The sequence below is a fragment of the Salvelinus sp. IW2-2015 genome, linkage group LG4q.1:29 (genome assembly GCF_002910315.2).
Source record: "Salvelinus sp. IW2-2015 linkage group LG4q.1:29, ASM291031v2, whole genome shotgun sequence".
NCBI classification, from domain to species: domain Eukaryota; kingdom Metazoa; phylum Chordata; class Actinopteri; order Salmoniformes; family Salmonidae; genus Salvelinus; species Salvelinus sp. IW2-2015.
The window spans coordinates 69,813,471-69,834,814 of NC_036842.1; positions in this window are offsets into that span (position 1 = coordinate 69,813,471).

The window sequence follows — 21,344 nt, forward strand, 5'->3', positions numbered from 1 at the left end:
CCCACCTCTTTAAGGAATACCTAGGATAGGATAAAGTAATCCTTCTAACCCCCCCCCCCTTAGAGTTAGATGCACTATTGTAAAGTGGTTGTTCCACTGGACATCATAAGGTGAATGCACCAACTTGTAAGTCGCTCTGGATAAGAGCGTCTGCTAAATGACTTAAATGTAAATGTAAATCAAAAGTATTATCTAAGTGAGTTTCAGAGATCAGAATATGAATGTAATCTGTTACATTGGAGATGATAGTGCAGGGTGAGCTGCATAAAGTGGTCTTCCTACTATTGCACACTGTCTCAGTGCTAACAGTGTAACTCTGGTTTATAGGCTCATGATTACTGCTTACAATAGCTGTAGGATAAACAGATGTATTCAGTGCAATTAGGGGTGCATAAATTAAATTACTTGCATTGTGTCTGCCAATGCCCCTAAGATCATGTGCATTTGATGCASTCATTGTCACAATGGTAGGGATTAACTGAGCTGGCCTTGGATCATTTACCAGTCATTGTTTCAACGCAGCCTTGAAATGCGTGGACAGAATCCAGGAGCCAAGATGATTTGGATGGACTCCGTCATTTCTGTAGAGTATCTTCTGTTTCCAGAAGGTGTCAAAGTTATCAATAAAAGTGACTCCAGCAGAGCTACAGTAGTCTTTTAGCCAGATGTGTAATGCCAGCAGTCTGCTGAATCTTCCACACCCGCGGCCCAAAGATTGTACTGGACCTGAAATTATTGACCGTTTTTTGGAGTCTTTTAATGCTAAAATCAGTTCTTTAAAATCCATTTTCAAATTTCAGAGCTAGCCCTCCTGATGTCGTTTGACCCCACATGGACTAAGACAGTGTCAGCTCCCGGCATCTGTGGTAGAACAGTCGGAAGCAACCTTGTTATGTCCTGTACTCATGCTCCTGGATAGCACAGGGTTTTTGACTTGGGGACCGAGCTGTTTCTCACCATAGTGCTGCCTATGATGACAGCTGGTGATGTTGAATGGGCCGGTCTCTCAGGCAGCATCATGGTCTGGTGAGGCTGGGAGCTCCGAGGATCTGAACCCGATGTAGAAGCCACCGGATATGGAGACAGAGCCGAGGACGAAGACGCAGGTACCTCCGGATCCGATCTTGATTGGGAAAGATAGTCTAGCTAGCTACATTGGGTAAGGTAGTCTAGCTAGCTACATTTTCAGATATTATACGTTTCTKATTTTGTCAGAAAGTTGTTTTCATTTCAAGTTAAAGCGTACTGTTAGCTAGATAGCTAACGTTAGCTGGCTGGCTCGCTCATTTCTGGGATTGGTTATTATGAATATTCATTTAATGTGAAGTGTGTAGTGTAGGGCTCCTGAGTGGTGCAGCGGTCTAAGGCACTGCATCTCAGTGCAAGAGGCATCACTACAGTCCCTGGTTCGAATCCATGCTGTATCACATCCAGCCGTGATTGGGAGTCCCATAGAGTGGCGCACAATTGGCCCAGCGTTGTCCAGGTTTGGCCGGGGTAGGCCGTCATTGTAAGTAAGAATTTGTTCTTAACTGACTTGCCTAGTTAAATCAATTAAAAATAAATAGTTGTGTACTGGTTTCGATGCATATCTACACCAATATTGTTACGTTAAAATCACCATCACGACAAGGAGGCCAAATCATTCATCTTTATAACATGCGAGGAGACCTGAAGGGATACAGTCTCACACACTGCATCTAACATAAGTCTCTTACTTTATGTACATTACTGTATGTGACACATAGAGAGAATCCATACGCTCATACACGTGTCTTCTCTATACTGATCTAAACTCTATACTCTGTGTCTCTGTACGTGTCTCTGTACTCTACCTATTGGCTTTGCGTCATGACCTATATTGTGAGCTATTTAAAGTGTAATAGTGAAGTGAAGAAATATCTCGTACTGTAGCCTGTTACCCACTCCTTTGAAACAGTATAGAGTGCCTGCTCCCTCACTAAGTCCCAACTAAACACAGAGGCTACAATGTATATCTACACACCTGATAAGATACTATTGGTACATGGGGCCTCTAAAAAAGCACAAAGGTTTCAACCAGAGTGTGAAACAAGGAATAGGGACCAACAATAAACACCAACAGAAATATCAGCAGTATCTACCTATATACACAAAGGTCAACCTCTTATACACATATAGCAATTGCCTCCCAACCATAAGCAAACCCCATCTGAACCACACATGAAACTGTTGTCACATATCAAATAATTGGCTGACAGGTTCTGACAAGAAAATATTAATTATTGTATCAGGCTGGTTGATTCCTTTTGGTGTGTGTGTGGGGGGGGTTGACATTGAGGCATTCCACTGTTGTGGTAACGAGAGTGAGTCACTCGAGCAATGACAACAGGAGGTGTGCAGTGTGGGTTGATTGATAACAGCGGATATAACCAACACACACAAACAAACACACACACACACACACACAAACACACACACTATATAATTGAGTGAGTGAGGCTGACGGCTCATGATAATTGCCATAACGTGGATAATCAGCCAGTACAGGTCATAATAATGAAGAATCCAAGGCACAGCCATACTCTGCTCTGTGGAATGACAACATGAGGCTTAATCATGGAAAATATACACCCACAAACATGCCATCCTTTGTGTCAAAAAAACATCTTTTGATTATGGTCAAATTGCTAGACTACCTGGTTGCATGGTAACATTTGTGTTCTGACTTCTCTTGTGCCGGTAGACAAGGACACAGGTAGTACTGACTCATAGTGCCCTGTGGCTTTCCTGGAAATAAATCCATAGTGTGTATAGGTCACAGTTAGACACCTCTGGTTCTGAAGATATAGAACTTTCAAAATACGGAAAGTGTATGACGCGTTTTGTATCCTGTACAAATGCTTAATAAAAATGTAAAATTGAAACTTGGCATACAAACCTTTTGGAACTGTATGAACAGTGAACTAATGATTTTATTTCATTTTAAGGTAGTAATGTGCAGTATGAGAATAAATCTTGAAAACCGTACAGAGGGAGCTGTCTTATAATGGAACTATTGGCATTCCCAAGGTACCCTTCTACTGCGGGACTAAAGCACAGATTTAAGGGGAATGCTGGTTAATCGCTGGTCCCTCTCTTCTCTCTCCCCTCTCTTTCGCTCTCTCTCTCTCTAACACTCTCCCTGTCTTTTTACCTACTTTTTGTCCCTTTCTAGCCTAGTGGTTAGAGCATTGGGCCAGTAACCGAAAGGTTGCTGGATCAAATCCCCGAGCTTACAAAGTAAAAATCTGGCGTTCTGCCCCTGAACAAGGCAGTTAACCCACTGTTCACTGGTAGGCTGTCATTGTACATAAGAATTTGTTCTTAACTGGCTTGCCCAGTTAAATAAAGGTTACTTTTAAAAATTCCTCCCTCTCTCTTTCATTCTCTTTTGTTCTCTCTCCTCTCTCTCTCCCTCTCTCTCATTCCCTCTCTCTCATTCCCTCTCTCTGCTGGTTGAAACTCAGTGTCTGATAACCTTTCATCATCCTTTTTAATCTGCTGCCATCACCAGAGCAGCTCAATCCCAGAGTTACCACTGCCATGGCATTGACATTTGGCTCTCCACCCTCATTTGACAGCCCTAATTACTGTACTGATAACCAGTCCATTGAGCTGGGCCATGAGAACCTTTGGGATATGTAACTGTCTTCTCCCTTTGTTATCCTCTGTCATTAGGAATGAATGGAGCTATTGAGATCTCAAAGAGCATGCATCTCTAGATGACATATTAAAGATGGGATGGTTCCAATTCTGTACGCGACATGTCATTCCACCACCACATGTAGACAGGGTAATGGCATTTTAACTGTCAAACGTTTCATTTTGAATACTCACTTTTACTGAAATAATTAACAAATGTTTGTGTAGGTATCCTTCAAGGAAAGTGTTAACGTTTTTTACATTCTAGATACAAAAAATATAGATTATAATACAGCAGTTCCAAAGCTTATATTCATAAGTGCATCAATGACTCATTCACACTCCTAAACTGTGAACGGAAGATAGTAAGTTACTGGGTCTAAATAGCAATAATACTTCCAGTGAGAAAAAATAACATTTAAATTACAAACAAAGGTAACACAAAGAACCAGGAATAGCTGTTTGAATAACTTGAGAATTGAGTGACTTGCGTTCTTTTTATTCCTTTGTGTCTTCACAAGACATTCAACTTTATTAAAGTTGCATTCATGTTTCAGAAAAGGCAGGTGGCGTTATGTTTGTGTAAGAGTTTAGCTAGACACATACAGAAAAAGGGTATCTTCCCAGTTCACWAAATTTGAAGTATGTGTTGCATCATCAAACACAATTCTTTTAAATAATTTTGAGTAATCAGTAGCATAGAATGGATGGTAGCATAAAACACTCAAGACACATATTCTCTGTCCTATTTCCATCTTGGATGTGCTGTTGTTGCATGCGTGCCTTCCTTCCTGCTAATGTAGGTCTCCAGTGTAGGTAGAGACAAAGCACAAGTGCTGATGTACTTAAAGTGCTGATTCTAGGGGGCAAAATGAAGTGACGTTATGTTGGTTAGCTGCTGCGTCTAGCTGTAAGACCTCTTTGAGAAGCAGTTACAGTCTGCATCATCACTATTTTAATTACTTATTGGCTATTCAGCACACAGAAATCCCTTTTACGTTCCTAACTCAGAGTTGAATTTCAGAACCACTGTGTCTCAGACACTCACAAGCAACCAGTCAAAACGAATCAATGAATATTCTGATGTAAAAATGGTGTGCGTGCGTGCTTTCATCCATGCATTTGTGTGTGCGTATGAGCATGCTTTCTGGATAAATACAAGCATATACAATACACAGTATAACTATATCTGTTCATGACGACAATGGTTTGAGGATGTCTGTATCCTGCCAATGCCAGCTGCTTCATTGTCTTAATTGTTCATGTCAGCTCACATTACAAAATACGTGCAGTGTGCAAAACACAAAGCAAGTTCCAAATTCCCTTATTAAATACAAAATACTTCACCCATTCAACACAATACTTTTTCTTGGGATGATACTGTTAAACAAACACAATTTGTCACTTTAGTACCAATCGACTGCATGCTGGGAGCAGTGAGTGATCAAATAATGACTCCCTTATAGAAATATCTCTCTGTATGACAGCTGGGGAAAGGAAATACATGGTTCATCATTTTTGGGCACCTACTATATTTCTCTTGATGTGCCCGCCCAACGTGGTCTGAGGACAATTCGTATTATTCTGCATGTAAATCTGTGACACTCTATTTAGTATGATATGTTACTTGCATTAGTGCATAAGCCAAACTTGAGGGCCTAACTTTACACGCGCCAAATAGCCTACACATAAATTGCCAAATGCATTTGGGAACGGGAAGAAAAGGTTAAGGTCATACAAGGTAGCAAAAAGGAAAATTTTGGAGGTTAATTCAATAAGGGAAAAGCTGTAACATGGAGAGTTGAAAATAAAGAGAAGGGAGGGCCTGAAAAATAATGTTTGGGAAAGATTTGGTAAAGTCGTAAAAGACGATGATTCCATGTTATGTTATGTGTGATGATTGTGAGGCACTATACAAATTTGACCATTACAAGATCGGGACTTCAAATAGGCCTATGACACATCAAGGGAACTGTAGCCTACTGTTCAGATGTGTTAAATGGAAACTGAAATCTGAACACTATTGACTGTAAGTCTATAACCTCTCACATAGTCTTAATATTAACTCCTGCAGAATTAAGCATTTCTTGGAGTAAAATCATACACCAAATGTGGGCTACATTTTGACTCTGGACAGGAGTAGAGAAATATTATTTCTTTCTTTCAGCATCTTGAGAGAATGCGAATGCGCAGTTAGATACCATATGTAGAGATGCTATCTTTATCAGCGTCATAAAAGCTGATAGTATTTCAAATACAAAATATGGATCCATGCAGATCTAAAATCTTATCAGATACATGTTGGGTCATTTTCACAGCTTTCTATTTCCTTACAACCGGTCAAACTGATGTCATTTGGAAATTTTGCACAACAAATATATATTTTTGTGTGGGAAATAATTATTTGACCCCCTCTCAATCAGAAAGATTTCTGGCTCCTAGGTGTCATTTATACAGGTAACGAGCTGAGATTAGGAGCACACTCTTAAAGGGAGTGCTCCTAATCTCAGTTTGTTACCTGTATAAAAGACACCTGTCCACAGAAGCAATCAATCAATCAGATTCCAAACTCTCCACCATGGGCAAGACCAAAGAGCTCTCCTGTGATGTCAGGGACAAGATTATAGACCTACACAAGGCTGGAATGGGCTACAAGACCATCGCCAAGCAGCTTGGTGAGAAGGTGACAACAGTTGGTGCGATTATTCGCAAATGGAAGAAACACAAAAGAACTGTCAATCTCCCTTGGCCTGGGGCTCCATGCAAGATCTCAGCTTGTGGAGTTGCAATGATCATGAGAACGGTGAGGAATCAGCCCAGAACTACATGGGAGGATCTTGTCAATGATCTCAAGGCAGCTGGGACCATAGTCACCAAGAAAACAATTGGTAACACACTACGCCGTGAAGGACTGAAATCCTGCAGCGCCCGCAAGGTCCCCCTGCTCAAGAAAGCACATATATATGCCCGTCTGAAGTTTGCCAATGAACATCTGAATGATTCAGAGGACAACTGGGTGAAAGTGTTGTGGTCAGATGAGACCAYAATGGAGCTCTTTGGCATCAACTCAACTCGCAGTGTTTGGAGGAGGAGGAATGCTGCCTATGACCCCAAGATCCCCACCGTCAAACATGGAGGTGGAAACATTATGCTTTGGGGGTGTTTTTCTGCTTAGGGAACAGGACAACTTATCCGCATCAAAGGGACGATGGACAGGGCCATGTACCATCAAATCTTGGGTGAGAACCTCCTTCCCTCAGCCAGGGCATTGAAAATGGGTCGTGGATGGGTATTCCAGCATGACAATGACCCAAAACACACGGCCAAGGCAACAAGGGAGTGGCTCAAGAAGAAGCACATTAAGGTCCTGGAGTGGCCTAGCCAGTCTCCGGACCTTAATCCCATAGAAAATCTGTGGAGGGAGCTGAAGGTTTGAGTTGCCAAACGTCAGCCTCAAAACCTTAATGACTTGGAGAAGATCTGCAAAGAGGAGTGGGACAAAATCCCTCCTGAGATGTGTGCAAACCTGGTGGCCAACTACAAGAAACGTCTGACCTCTGTGATTGCCAACAAGGGTTTTGCCACCAAGTACTAAGTCATGTTTTGCAGAGGGGTCAAATACTTATTTCCCTCATTAAAATGCAAATCAATTTATAACATTTTTGACATGCGTTTTTCTGGATTTTTTTGTTGTTCTTCTGTCTCTGTTCACTGTTCAAATAAACGTACCATTAAAATTATAGACTGATCATTTCTTTGTCAGTGGGCAAACGTACAAAATCAGCAGGGGATCAAATACTTTTTTCCCTCACTGTATATATACAGTGGGGAGAACAAGTATTTGATACACTGCCGATTTTGCAGATTTTCCTACTTAAAAAGCATGTAGAGGTCTGTAATTTTTATCATAGGTACACTTCAACTGTGAGAGACGGAATCTAAAACAAAAATCCCGAAAATCACATTGTATGATTTTTAAGTAATTAATTAGCATTTTATTGCATGACATAAGTATTTGATACATCAGAAAAGCAGAAAACTTACTATTTGGTACCAGAATCGTTTGTTTGCAATTACAGAGATCATACGTTTCCTGTAGTTCTTGACCAGGTTTGCACACACTGCAGCAGGGATTTTGCCCACTCCTCCATACAGACCTTCTCCAGATCCTTCAGGTTTCGGGCTGTCGCTGGGCAATACGGACTTTCAGCTCCCTCCAAAGATTTTCTATTGGGTTCAGGTCTGGAGACTGGCTAGGCCACTCCAGGACCTTGAGATACTTCTTACGGAGCCACTCCTTAGTTGCCCTGGCTGTGTGTTTCGGGTCGTTGTCATACTGGAAAGACCCAGCCACGACCCATCATCAATGCTCTTACTGAGGGAAGGAGGTTGTTGGCTAAGATCTCGCAATACATGGCCCCATCCATCCTCCCTCAATACGGTGCAGTCTGTCCTGTCCTTTGCAGAAAAAGCATCCCCAAAGAATGATGTTTTCACCTCCATGCTCACGGTTTGGGATGGTGTTTCTTGGGGTTGTACTCATCCTTCTTCTCCTCCAAACACGGCGAGTGAGTTTAGACCAAAAAGCTCTATTTTGAATCATCAGACCACATGACTTCTTCCCATTCCTCCTCTGGATCATCCAGATGGTCATTGGCAAACTTCAGACGGGCCTGGACATGCGCCTGCTTGAGCAGGGGGACCTTGTGTGCGCTGCAGGATTTTAATCCATGACGGCGTAGTGTGTTACTAATGGTTTTCTTGAGACTGTGGTCCCAGCTCTCTTCAGGTCATTGACCAGGTCCTGCCGTGTAGTTCTGGGCTGATCCTCACCTTCCTCATGATCATTGATGCCCCACGAGGTGAGATCTTGCATGGAGCCCCAGACCGAGGTGATTGACCATCATCTTGAACTTCTTCTATTTTTTTCTATTTTCTAATAATTGCGCCAACAGTTGTTGCCTTCTCACCAAGCTGCTTGCCTATTTTCCGTAGCCCATCCCAGCCTTGTGCAGGTCTACAATTTTATCCCTGATGTCCTTACACAGCTCTTTGGTCTTGGCCATTGTGGAGAGGTTGGAGTCTGTTGATTGAGTGTGTGGACAGGTGTCTTTTATACAGGTAAACGAGTTCAAACAGGTGCAGTTAATACAGGTAATGAGTGGAGAACAGGAGGGCTTCTTAAAGAAAAACTAACAGGTCTGTGAGAGCCGGAATTCTTACTGGTTGTAGGTGATCAAATACTTATGTCATGCAATAAAATGCAAATGAATTACTTAAAAATCATACAATGTGATTTTCTGGGATTTTGTTTTAGATTCCGTCTCTCTCACAGTTGAAGTGTAACCTATGATAAAAATTACAGACCTCTACATGCTTTGTAAGTAGGAAAACCTGCAAAATCGGCAGTGTATCAAATACTTGTTCTCCCCACTGTATATATAAATACAGTTGAAGTCGGAAGTTTACATAAAACTTAGCCAAATACATTTAAGCTCAGTTTTTCACAATTCCTGACATTTAATCTCAGTAAAAATTCCCTATTTTAGGTTAGTTTGGAAGACCCGTTTGCAACCAAGCTTTACCTTCCTGACTGATGTCTTGAGATGTTGCTTCAATATATCCACATCATTTTCCTTCCTCATGAAGCKATCTATTTTGTGAAGTGCACCAGTCTCTCCTGCAGCAAAGAACCCCCACAACATAATGCTGCCACCTCCATGCTTCACGGTTGGGATGGTGTTCTTCGGCTTGCAAGCATCCCCCTTTTTCCTCCAAACATAACAATGGTTATTATGGCCAAACAGTTCTATTTTTGTTTCAACAGACCAGAGGACATTTCTCCAAAAAGATCGATCTTTGTCCCCATGTGCAGTTGCAAAGCGTAGTCTGGCTTTTTTATGGCGGTTTTGGAGCAGTGGCTTCTTCCTTGCTGAGCGGCCTTTCAGGTTATGTCGATATAGGACTCATTTTACTATGGATATATATACTTTTGTACCTGTTTCCTATAGCATCTTCACAAGGTCCTTTGCTGTTGTTCTGGGATTGATTTGCACTTTTAGCACCAAAGTACAATCATCTCTAGGAGACAGAACGCATCTCCTTCCTGAGCGGTACGACGGCTGCGAGGTCCCATGGAGTTTATACTTGCGTACTATTTTTTGTACAGATGAACGTGGTACCTTCAGGCGTTTGGAAATTGCTCCCAAGGATGAACCAGACTTGTGGAGGTCTACAATTATTTTTCTGAGGTCTTGGCTGATTCCTTTTGATTTTCCCATAATGTCAAGCAAAGATGCACTGAGTTTGAAGGTAGGCCTTGAAATACATCCACAGGTACACCTCCCATTGACTCAAATGATGTCAATTAGCCTATCAGAAGCTTCTAAAGCCATGACATCATTTTCTGGAATTGTGATACAATGAATTATAAGTGAAATAATCTGTCTGTAAACAATTGTTGGAAAAATTACTTGTGTCAAGCACAAAGTAGATGTCCTAACAGACTTGCCAAAACTATAGTTTGTTAACAAAAAATGTGTTGACTGGTTGAAAAAATGACAGCAACCTAAGTGTATGTAAACTTCCGACTTCCACTGTATATATTTTTTATTATTTATTGCATTTTCTCCCCGGTCCTTAAACGTCTTTGCTCTGCAAAAGAAGCAGAGATGACAGAGAAAACTTAGCATTGATAGAAGCATTCATTCTATCATTTACGACCATTTTCTAGTGAGCAAGGGTTTATTAAGTATTCTAGGGCAACATACAGTACCAGTCAAAGGTTTGGACACACCAACTCATTCAAGGTTTTTATTTTATTTTTACTATTTTCTACATTGTAGAATAATAGTGAAGACATCAAAACTATGAAATAAAACACATGGAATCATACAGAAACCAAAAAAGTGTTAAACAAATCAAAATATATTTTATATTTGAGATTCTTCAAAGTAGACAGCCTTTGCCTTGATGACAGCTTTGCACACTCTTGGCATTCTCTAAACCAGCTTCATGAGGTAGTCACCTGGAAAGCATTTCAATTAACAGGTGTGCCTTGTTAAAAGTTAATTTGTGGAATTTCTTTCCTTCTTAATGTGTTATGTTGCGACAAGGTAGGGGTGGTATACAGAAGATAGCCCTATTTGGTAAAAGACCAAGTCCATATTGTGGCAAGAACAGCTCAAATAAGCGAAGAGAAATGACAGTTACTTTAAGACATGAAGGTCATTCAATCTGGGACATTTCAAGAACTTTGAAAGTTTCGTCAAGTGCAGTCGCAAAAACCATCAAGCACTATGATGAAACTGGTCTCATGAGGACCGCCACAGGAAAGGAAGACCCAGAGTTACCTCTGCTGCAGAGGATAAGTTCATTAGAGTTAACTGCACCTTAGATTGCAGATCACCTGTATCATCATCATCATTCTAGATGATCATTATTCTAGATCTTCATCATTCTAGATCATCTGTACTCCACACACAGAGARGCGTACAAAGCTCTCCCTCGCCGTCCATTTGGTAAATCCGACCACAACTCTATCCTCCTGATTCCAAGCTAAAATTAAAGCAAGAAGCACCAGTGACTCGATCTATAAAAAGTGATCAGATGAAGCAGATGCTAAACTACAGGACTGTTTTGCTATCACAGACTGGAACATGTTCCGGGATTCTTCCGATGGCATTGAGGAGTACACCACATTAGTCACTGGCTTTATCAATAAGTGCATCGAGTACGTCGTCCCCACAGTGACTGTACGTACATACCCCAACCAGAAGCCATGGATTACAGGTGTCACGTCGTGTATGTAGTCAATAAGTCAAGCGCAGGAGAATTAAACTTGGTATAAATGGAGAATTTTAATAACTTAAAACATAAACTCCAAAACCAAAGTCCATAATAAAATAAATGTGGGTACAAGAACCCGTCGCACACCAATCCATAGAACATGAACATAACAATAAACAATCTCTGACAAGGACATGAGGGGAAACAGAGGGTTAAATACACAACAATTAACAAGATGTTTATCTTTCATTTGCTGTATTGGACTTGTTAATGTGTGAAAGTTACATTTCAAAAAAATATATAATAATTCACTGGCTTTTCAGCGGAATGTTGTCGAGGGGTTCCGCTTGCGGAACGCCTGCGCTAGAAAGGTTAACCCCATAAGACTCCTAAACAGGTAATCAAATGGCTACCCGGACTATTTGCATTGTGTGTGTGTGTCCCCCCAACCCCTCTTTTACGCTGCTGCTACTCTCTGTTTATCATATTTGCATAGTCACTTTAACTATACATTCATGTACATACTACCTCAATTGGCCCGACCAACCAGTGCTCCCGCACATTGGCTAACCAGGCTATTTGCATTGTGCCCCGCCACCCACCACCCGAAAACCCCTCTTTTACACTACTGCTACTCTCTGTTCATCATATATGCATAGTCACTTTAACCATATCTACATGTACATACTAGCTCAATTAGCCCGACATCCCGGTGTCTGTATGTGGCCTCACTACTTTTATAGCCTCGCTAKTGTTATTATTCACTGTCTTTTTACTGTTGTTTTATTTCTTTACTTACCTATTGTTCACCAAATACCTTTTTTGCACTATTGGTTAGAGCCTGTAAGTAAGCATTTCACTGTAAGGTACACCTGTTGTATTCGGCGCACGTGACAAATACACTTTGATTTGATTTGCAGCCCAAATAAATGCTTTATAGAGTTCAAGTAACAGACACATCTCAARATCAACTGTTGAGAGGAGACTGCGTGAATCAGTCCTTCATGGTCGAATTGCTGCAAAGAAACCACTACTAAAAGACACCAATTAGAAGAAGATACTTGCTTGGGCCAAAAAAACACGAGCAATGTACAATAAGACCGGTGTAAATACGTCCTTTGGTCTGATGAGTCCAGATTTGAGATTTTTAGTTCCAACCGCCGTGTCTTTCTGAGACGCAAAGTAGGTGAATGGAATATCTCTGCATGTGTGGTTCCCACCGAGAAGCATGCAGGCGGAGGTGTGATGGTGTCAGTGATCTATTTAGAATTCAAGGCACACTTAACCACCATGGCTACCACAGCATTCTGCAGGGATACACCATCCCATCTTGTTTGCGCTTAGTGAGACAATCATTTGTTTTTCAACAGGACAATGACCCAACACACATCCAGGCTGTGTAAGGGCTATTTGACCAAGGAGAGTGATGGAGTGCTGCATCAGATGACCTGGACTCCACAATCACCCGACCTCAACCCAATTGAGATGGTTTGGGATGAGTTGGACCCCAGAGTGAATGAAAAGCAGCCAACAAGTGCTCAGCATATGTGGGAACTCCTTCAAGCCTGTTGGAAAAGCATTCCACATGAAGCTGGTTGAGAGAATGCCAAGAGTGTGCAAATATGTCATCAAGGCAGAGGGTGTCTACTTCAATTAAAATAAATAAAATAAAGTGTTATTGGTCACATACACATGGTCAGCAGATGTTAATGCGAGTGTAGCAAAATAAGTGTTCTAGTTTCGACAGTGCAGTAATATCTAACAAGTAATATAATAATTCCACAACTAGCTAATACACACAAATCTAAAGGGATGGAATAAGAATATGTACATATAAATATATTGTTGAGCGATGGCCGAGCGGCATAGACAAGTTGCAATGGATGGTATAAGATACAGTCTATACATATGAGATGAGTAATGTAAGATATGTAAACATTATTAAAGTGACATTATTTAAAGTGACTAGTGATCAATTTACTAAAGTGGCCAGCAGCCTCACTGAGTTAGTGATTGCTGTTTAACAGTCTGATGGCCTTAAATAAGAGATACAAGCTGTTTTTCAGTCTCTCGGTCCCAGCTTTGATGCACCTGTACTGACCTCTCCTTCTGGAAGGTAGCGGGATGAACAGGCAGTGGCTCAGGTGGTTGTTGTCCTTGATAATCCTTTTGGCCTTCCTGTGACATCGGGTGCTGTAGGTGACATCGGGTGCTGTAGGTGTCCTGGAGGGCAGGTAGTTTGCCCCCGGTGATGTGTTAGACAGACTGCACCACCCTCTGGAGAGCCTTGCGGTTGAGGGCGGTGCATTTGCCCTGCCAGGTGGTGATACAGCCTTACAGAATGCTCTCAATTGTCTATCCGTAAAAGTTTGTGAGGGTTTTAGGTGACAAGCCAAATTTCTTCAGCCTCCTGAAGAGGCGCTATTGCACCTTCTTCACCACACTGTCTGCGTGGGTGGACCATTTCAGTTTGTCTGGGATGTGTATGCCGAGGAACTTAAAACTTTCCACCTTCTCCACTACTGTCCCATCGGTTGTTTTCCTGACACCACACTCCGAGTGCTCCCACCTCCTCCCTGTAGGCTGTCTCGTCGTTGTTGGTAATCAAGCTCACTACTGTTGTGTCGTTGGCAAAATAGATGATTGAGTTGGAGGCATGCATGGCCACGCAGTCATTGGTGAACAGGGAGTACAGGAGGAGGATGAGCACACACCCTTGTGGGGCCCCAGTGCTGATGGTCAGAGAAGTGGAGATGTTGTTTCCTACCTTCACCACCTGGGGGCTGCCCGTCAGAAAGTCCAGGACCCAATTGCACAGGGCAGGGTTGAAACCCAGGGCCTCAAGCTTAATGATGAGCTTGGAGGGACTATGGTGTTGAATGCTGAGCTGTAGTCAATGAACAGCATTCTTACATAGGTATTCCTCTTGTCCATATGGGATAGGGCAGTGTGCAGTGTGATGGTGATTGCATCGTCTGTGGACCTGTTGGGGCAGTATGCAAACTGAAGTGTGTCTAGGGTGGCAGGTAAGGTGGTGATATGATCCTTGACTAATCTCTCAAAGCACTTCATGATGACAGAAGTGAGTGCTTCTGGGCGATAGTAATTTAGTTAAGTTATCTTTGCCTTCTTGGGTACAGGAACAATGGTGGCCATCTTGAAGCATGTGGGGACAGCATATTGGGATCGGGAGCTATTGAATATGTCCGTAAACACACCAACCAGCTGGTCTGCGCATGCTCTGAGGATGCGGCTAGGGATGCCATCTGGACCAGCAGCCTTGCGATGGTTAACACGTTTTAATATCTTACTCACATCGGCCACGGAGAAGGAGAGGGGGGTCCTTCAGTCCTTGTTAGCGGGTGGTCGCGTCGGTGGCACTGTATTATCCTCAAAGCAGGCAAAGAAGGTGTTTAGTTTGTCTGGAAGCAAGACGTCGGTGTCCGTGATGTGGCTGGTTTTCTTTTTGTAGTCCGTAAGTGACTGTAGACCCTGCCACATACATCTCGTGTCTGAGCCGTTGAATTGCCACTCCACTTTGTCCCAATACCGACATGTCGCTTGTTTGATTGCCTTGCGGAGGGAATAACTACACTGTTTATATTCGGCCATATTCCCTGTCATCGTTCCATGGTTAAATCCATCCAAGGTTTCTGGTTAGGGTAGGTTTTAAGAATCACAGTGGGTACAACATCTCCAATGCACTTCCTTATAAACTCACTCACCGAGTCAGCGTATAAATCAATGTTATTCTCTGAGGCTGCCCGATAAATGTCCCAGTCCGCATGATCTAAACAATCTTGAAGCGTGGATTCCGATTGGTCAGACCAGCGTTGAATGGTTCTAGTCATGGGTACATCCTGTTTGAGTTTCTGCCTATAAGACGTTAGGAGCAAAATGGAGTCGTGGTCGGATTTGCCGAAGGGAGGGTGGGGGAGGGCCTTGTATGCATCGTGGAAGTTAGAGTAGCAGTGGTCCAGCGTATTGCCCGCGTGAGTGCTGCAATCAATATGCTGATAGAATTTAAGTAGCCTTGTTCTCAAATTTGCTTTGTTAACATCCCCAGCTACAATAAATGCAGCCTTGGGATATATGGTTTCCAGTTTACATAGAGTCCAGTGAAGTTCCTTGAGGGCCGTCGTGGTACCTGCTTGAGGGGGTATATACACAGCTGTGACAATATCTGACAAGAATTTTCTTGGGAGATAATATGGTCGACATTTGATTGTAAGAAATTCTAGGTCAAGTGAAAAGAAGGACCAGCCCTTCTTCTTCCCAGAGAGATGTTTATTTCTGTCGGCGCGACGCATGAAGAAACCCGGTGGCTGTACCAACTCTGACAACATATTCCGAGAGAGCCATGTTTCCGTGAAACAGAGAATGTTACAATCTCTGATGTCTCTCTGGAAGGCAACCCTTGCCCTAATTTCATCCACCTTGTTGTCTAGAGACTGTACATTGGCAAATAACATACTCGGAAGCGGTGGGTGGTGTGACCAGGAGACCACTCCGTTTACCTCTTCTGTGGCGATGTTGTTTTAGGTCGGCCTCTGGGATTAGATCCAATGTCCTGAGTGGGGTGGTCCGAACAAAGGATCCGCTTCAGGAAAGTTGTATTCCGGGTCTTCTAGGCAGAGTTGCAAAGAAAAAGCCATATCTCAGACTGATCAATAAAAATAAAAGATTAAGATGGGCAAAAGAACACAGACACTGGACAGAGGAACTCTGCCTAGAAGGCCAGCATCCCGGAGTCGCTTCTTCACTGTTGACGTTGAAACTGGTGTTTTGCGGGTACTATTTAATAAAACTGCCAGTTGAGGACTTGTGAGGTGTCTGTTTCTCAAACTAGACACTCTAATGTACTTMTCCTCTTGCTCAGTTGTGCACCGGGGCCTCCAACTCCTTTTTCTATTCTGGATAGAGCAAGTTTGCGCTGTTCTGTGAAGGGAGTAGTACACAGCATTGTACAAGATCTTCAGTTTCTTGGCAGTTTCTCGCATTGGAATAGCCTTCATTTCTCAAAACAAGAATAGACTGACGAGTTTCAGAAGGAAGTTATTGGTTTCTAGCCATTTTGAGCCTGTAATCGAACCCATAAATGCTGATGCTCCAGATACTCAAATAGTCTAAAGAAGGCCAGTTTTATTGTTTCTTTAATCAGGACAACAGTTTTCAGCTGTGCTAACATAATTACAAAAGGGTTTTCTAATGATCAATTAGCCTTTTAAAATGATAAACTTGGATTAGCTAACACAACGTGCCATTGGAACACAGGAGTGATGGTTGCTGATAATGGGCCTCTGTACGCAACGGTAGTGTATATTTTTTGGATGCTACATGATTCCATGTGTGTTATTTCATAGTTTTGATGTCTTCACTATTATTCTACAATGTAGAAAATAGAAAAAAATTAAGAAAAACCGTTGAATGAGTAGGTGTGTCCAAACTTTTGACTGGTACTGTATAATGACAGAAGGTAAGCTGTGTGTATCAAGTTGACCAAAAAAAGTACCTACCAAAATCTCAGAATTTCTAAATTAGGTACAAAAATATCCTGCACCCCCTGTCAAAACATTGTTCTGCCATCTCTGACTGTAGCCTACAGCGCATTTCCTATATTTGCGGGGTCGGGTGGTCATCATATTTTCACATTATCACATAAAGTCTGGTGGTTGTCAATGGGTTATTAGCAATTGCGGGCWGGTACGGGTGAACAAACAGCCCACCCGCACACCACTACCGGTCCTACAATAGCATACAAATTGGATGACATAACTTATCATATGTGTTGGAGGATGTATTAGAATGCATGTATTTATCTGAGGCCAGGTTGCTTGTTGCATCATAACAGCAAAGATTACGGGGAGAATTTACGTAGGCAATTAGGAGAACTAAACAAAGGTTAGGTGAATTTATGTAACAGGTCAATCAATCAATCAATCAATCAATCAAAAGCCTTTATAAAGCCCTTTTTACATCAGCCGATGTCACAAAGTGCTATACAGAAACCCAGCCTAAAACCCCAAACAGCAAGCAATGCAGATGTAGAAGCACCTTGGTTAGGAAAAACTCCCATGAAAGGCAGGAACCTAGGAAGAAACCTAGAGAGGAACCAGGCTCTGAGGGGTGGCCAGTCCTCTTCTGGCTGTGCCGGGTTGAGATTAAAACAGTACATGGCCAAGATGTTCAAACGTTCATAGATGACCAGCAGTGTCAAATAATAATAATAATCACAGTGGTTGTAGAGGGTGCAAAAGGTCAGCACCACAGAGGTCAATGTCAGTTGGCTTTTCATAGCCAAGCATTCAGAGTCAGCAGGTGCGTAGAAAGAGAGAGTCGAAAACAGCAGGTCCGGGACAAGATAGCACATCCGGTGAACAGGTCAGGGTTCCATAGCCACAGGCAGAACAGTTGAAACTGGAGCAGAAGCACAACCAGGTGGACTGGGGACAGCAAGGAGTCATCGGGCCAGGTAGTCCTGAGGCATGGTCCCAGGGCTCAGGTCCTCCGGGAGGGAGGGGGAGAGGGAGAGAATTGGAGGGAGCATACTTAAATTCACACAGGACACTGGATAAGACAGGATAAATACTCCAGACATAACAGACTGACCCTAGCCCCCCGCCACAAACTATTGCAGCATAAATACTGGAGGCTGAGACAGGAGGGGTCGGGAGACACTGTGGCCCTGTCCAACGATACCCCTGGACAGGGCCAACCAGGCAGGATATAACCCCACCCACTTTGCCAAAGCAAACACACCACTAGAAGGATATCTTCAAACCACCAACTTAATACCCTGAGACAAGGCTGAGTATAGCCCACAAAGATCTCCTCCATGGCACGAACCCGAGGGGGGCGCCAAACCCGGACAGGACGATCACGTCAGTGACTCAGCCCACTCAAGTGATGCACCCCTCCTAGGGACGGAATGGAAAAGCACCAGTAAGCCAGTGACTCAGCCCCCATAATAGGGCCAGAGGCAGAGAATCCCGGTGGAGAGAGTGGAACAGGCCAGGCAGAGACAGCAAGGGCGGTTCTTCGCTCCAGTGCCTTTCCATTCACCTTCACACCCCTGGGCCAGACTACACTCAATCATAGGACCTACTGAAGAGATGAGTCTTCAATAAAGACTTAAAGATCGAGACAGAGTCTGCGTCTCTCACATGGATAGGCAGATCATTCTGCCTATCCATGTGAGCTCTATAGGAGAAAGGAGCTCTATAGGAGAAAGCCCTTCCTCCTGCTGTTTGCTTAGAAATTCTAGGGAAAATAAGGATGCCTGCGTCTTGTGACCATAGTGTACAAATAGATATGTACGGCAAGACCAAATCAGAGAGATAGGTAGGAGCAAGCCCATGTAATGCTTTGTAGGTTAGCAGTAAAACCTTGCAATAATCCCTAGCCTTTACAGGAAGCCAGTGTAGAGAGGCTAGCACTGGAGTAATATGATCAAATTTTTGGGTTCTAGTCAAGATTCAAGCAGCCGTGTTTAGCACTAACTGAAGTTTATTTAGTGCTTTATTCGGGTAGCCAGAAAGTAGAGCATTGCAGTAGTTTATTCTAGTAGTGACAAAAGCATGGATGAACTTTTCTGCATCATTTTTTAACAGAAAGTTTCAGATCTTTTTCAATGTTACGAAGATGGAAAAAAGCTGTCCTTGAAATAGTCTTGAAATGTTCGTCAAACGAGAGATCATGGTCCAGAGTAACGCCGAGGTCCTTCACAGTTTTATTTCTGACGATTGTTCAACCATTAAGTTTCATTGTCAGATCCCACAGAAGATCTCTTTGTTTCTTGGGACCTAGAACTAGCATCTCTGTTTTGTCCGAGTTTAAAAGTAAAACATTTGCCGCCATCATCTTCGGTATGTCTGAAACACAAGCTTCCACGGAGGGCAATTTTGGGGCATCACCATGTTTCATCGAAATGTACAGCTGTGTATCGTTCACGTAGCAGTAAAAGTTAACATTATGTTTACAAATGATATCACCAAGAGGTAAAATATATAGTGAAAACAATAGTGGTCCTAAAACGGAACCTTGAGGTACACCAAAACTTACAGTTGATTTGTCAGAGGACAAACCATCCACAGAGACAAACTGATATCTTTCCGACAGATAAGATCTAAACCAGGCCAGAACTTGTCCGAGGAGACCAATTTGAGTTTCTAATCTCTCCAAATGACTGTCATGATACATGGTGTCAAAAGGACAACTCAGGTCATGTGAATTGGTTTAAATTTAGAATAAGGGTTAGGGGAAGAGTTAGCTAAAATGCTACAGTTGTCCCCCAATGCAACTCGAACATGCAACCTTTGGATTGCTAGACTGTTACGGATTATGTTACCCATCCTCCCCGACCAACCTCCCTACTTTCATTTCTGTCTCAAACTGGACCATTCATACCTATCATAGTACGTATTGTAGGTGCTCAGAAATACGGGAAGTATATTTCATATGGCTCTGAGGCCAGGCTGGCCCGCCGGGGAGACTTTGTCTTCCCATTCTAATTGGCATCAAGGCTCACTCTGTCTAGAAGCCAGCCAGCAAGGGCACTCAGGGATGGCTGAGTCAATATGTCTTCTTATAATAATACAACAGTGCCGACTGACTGACAAGTCATTTCAACAGGGCTCCATGCCCAGCTCCCTCCCCTCCTCACACTGTGGTCTATGAATGCAACAGACCCAAAGCAGCTGCTGCAAGTTACCTTCAACTCACAACAAGTTCAAGGACTGAACAAACTTATTTGATAAACCTATTTTTTAAAGAGGGTAAACATAGCCCTTTCAATCATAGACGTGTACATTGCATTACTGACTTGTCCATTTACATTTTGTTGATCGCACGACTGTTGTCTGTCGACTGCTGTCTGTGAACACAGTTCTTAACACTTCCTGAAATAGTGTGCTTTGTTGGTTAACAACAAGGGAATGCCTTATCCTGTGCACTGTGAATTTTGCTCTGTAATACAACACTAMATTCAGGCCTATCTCAACATTGAATATCAGCACTTTTGTCAGGCCGTCGAACACAGCTTGTGCACCCATTGTTACGCAAGTGCAGCTTGAAGCTTGGAAGTCTAGAAGCTACACCGGATTCCTGTCGCAATGGCAAACCTACTTCCATTTCCCTCTGTCCTGTTTCTCTCTGCCCTGACACTAATGTACAGTGGGGCAAAAAAGTATTTAGTCAGCCACCAATTGTGCAAGTTCTCCCACTTAAAAAGATGAGAGAGGCCTGTAATTTTCATCATAGGTACACTTCAACTATGACAGACAAAATGAGAAAAAGAAATCCAGAAAATCACATTGTAGGATTTTTTATGAATTTATTTGCAAATTATGGTGGAAAATAAGTATTTGGTCAATAACAAAAGTTTATCTCAATACTTTGTTATAATAACCTGTTGTTGGCAATGACAGAGGTCAAACGTTTTTGTCAGTCTTCACAAGGTTTTCACACACGTTTGCTGTATTTTGGCCCATTCCTCCATGCAGATCTCCTCTAGAGCAGTGCTGTTTTGGGGCTGTTGCTGGGCAGCACGGGACTTTCAACTCCCTCCAAAGATTTTCTATGGGGTTGAAATCTGGAGACTGGCTAGGCCACTCCAGGACCTTGAAATCCTTCTTACGAAGCCACTCCTTCGTTGCCCGGGCGGTGTGTTTGGGATCATTGTCATGCTGAAAGACCCAGCCACGTTTCATCTTCAATGCCCTTGCTGATGGAAGGCTTTGTTACTTTGGTCCAGCTCTCTGCAGGTCATCACTAGGTCCCCGTGTGGTTCTGGGATTTTTGCTCACCGTTCTTGTGATCATTTTTACCCACAGCGGGGTGAGATCTTGCGTGGAGCCCCAGATCGAGGGAGATTATCAGTGGTCTTGTATGTCTTC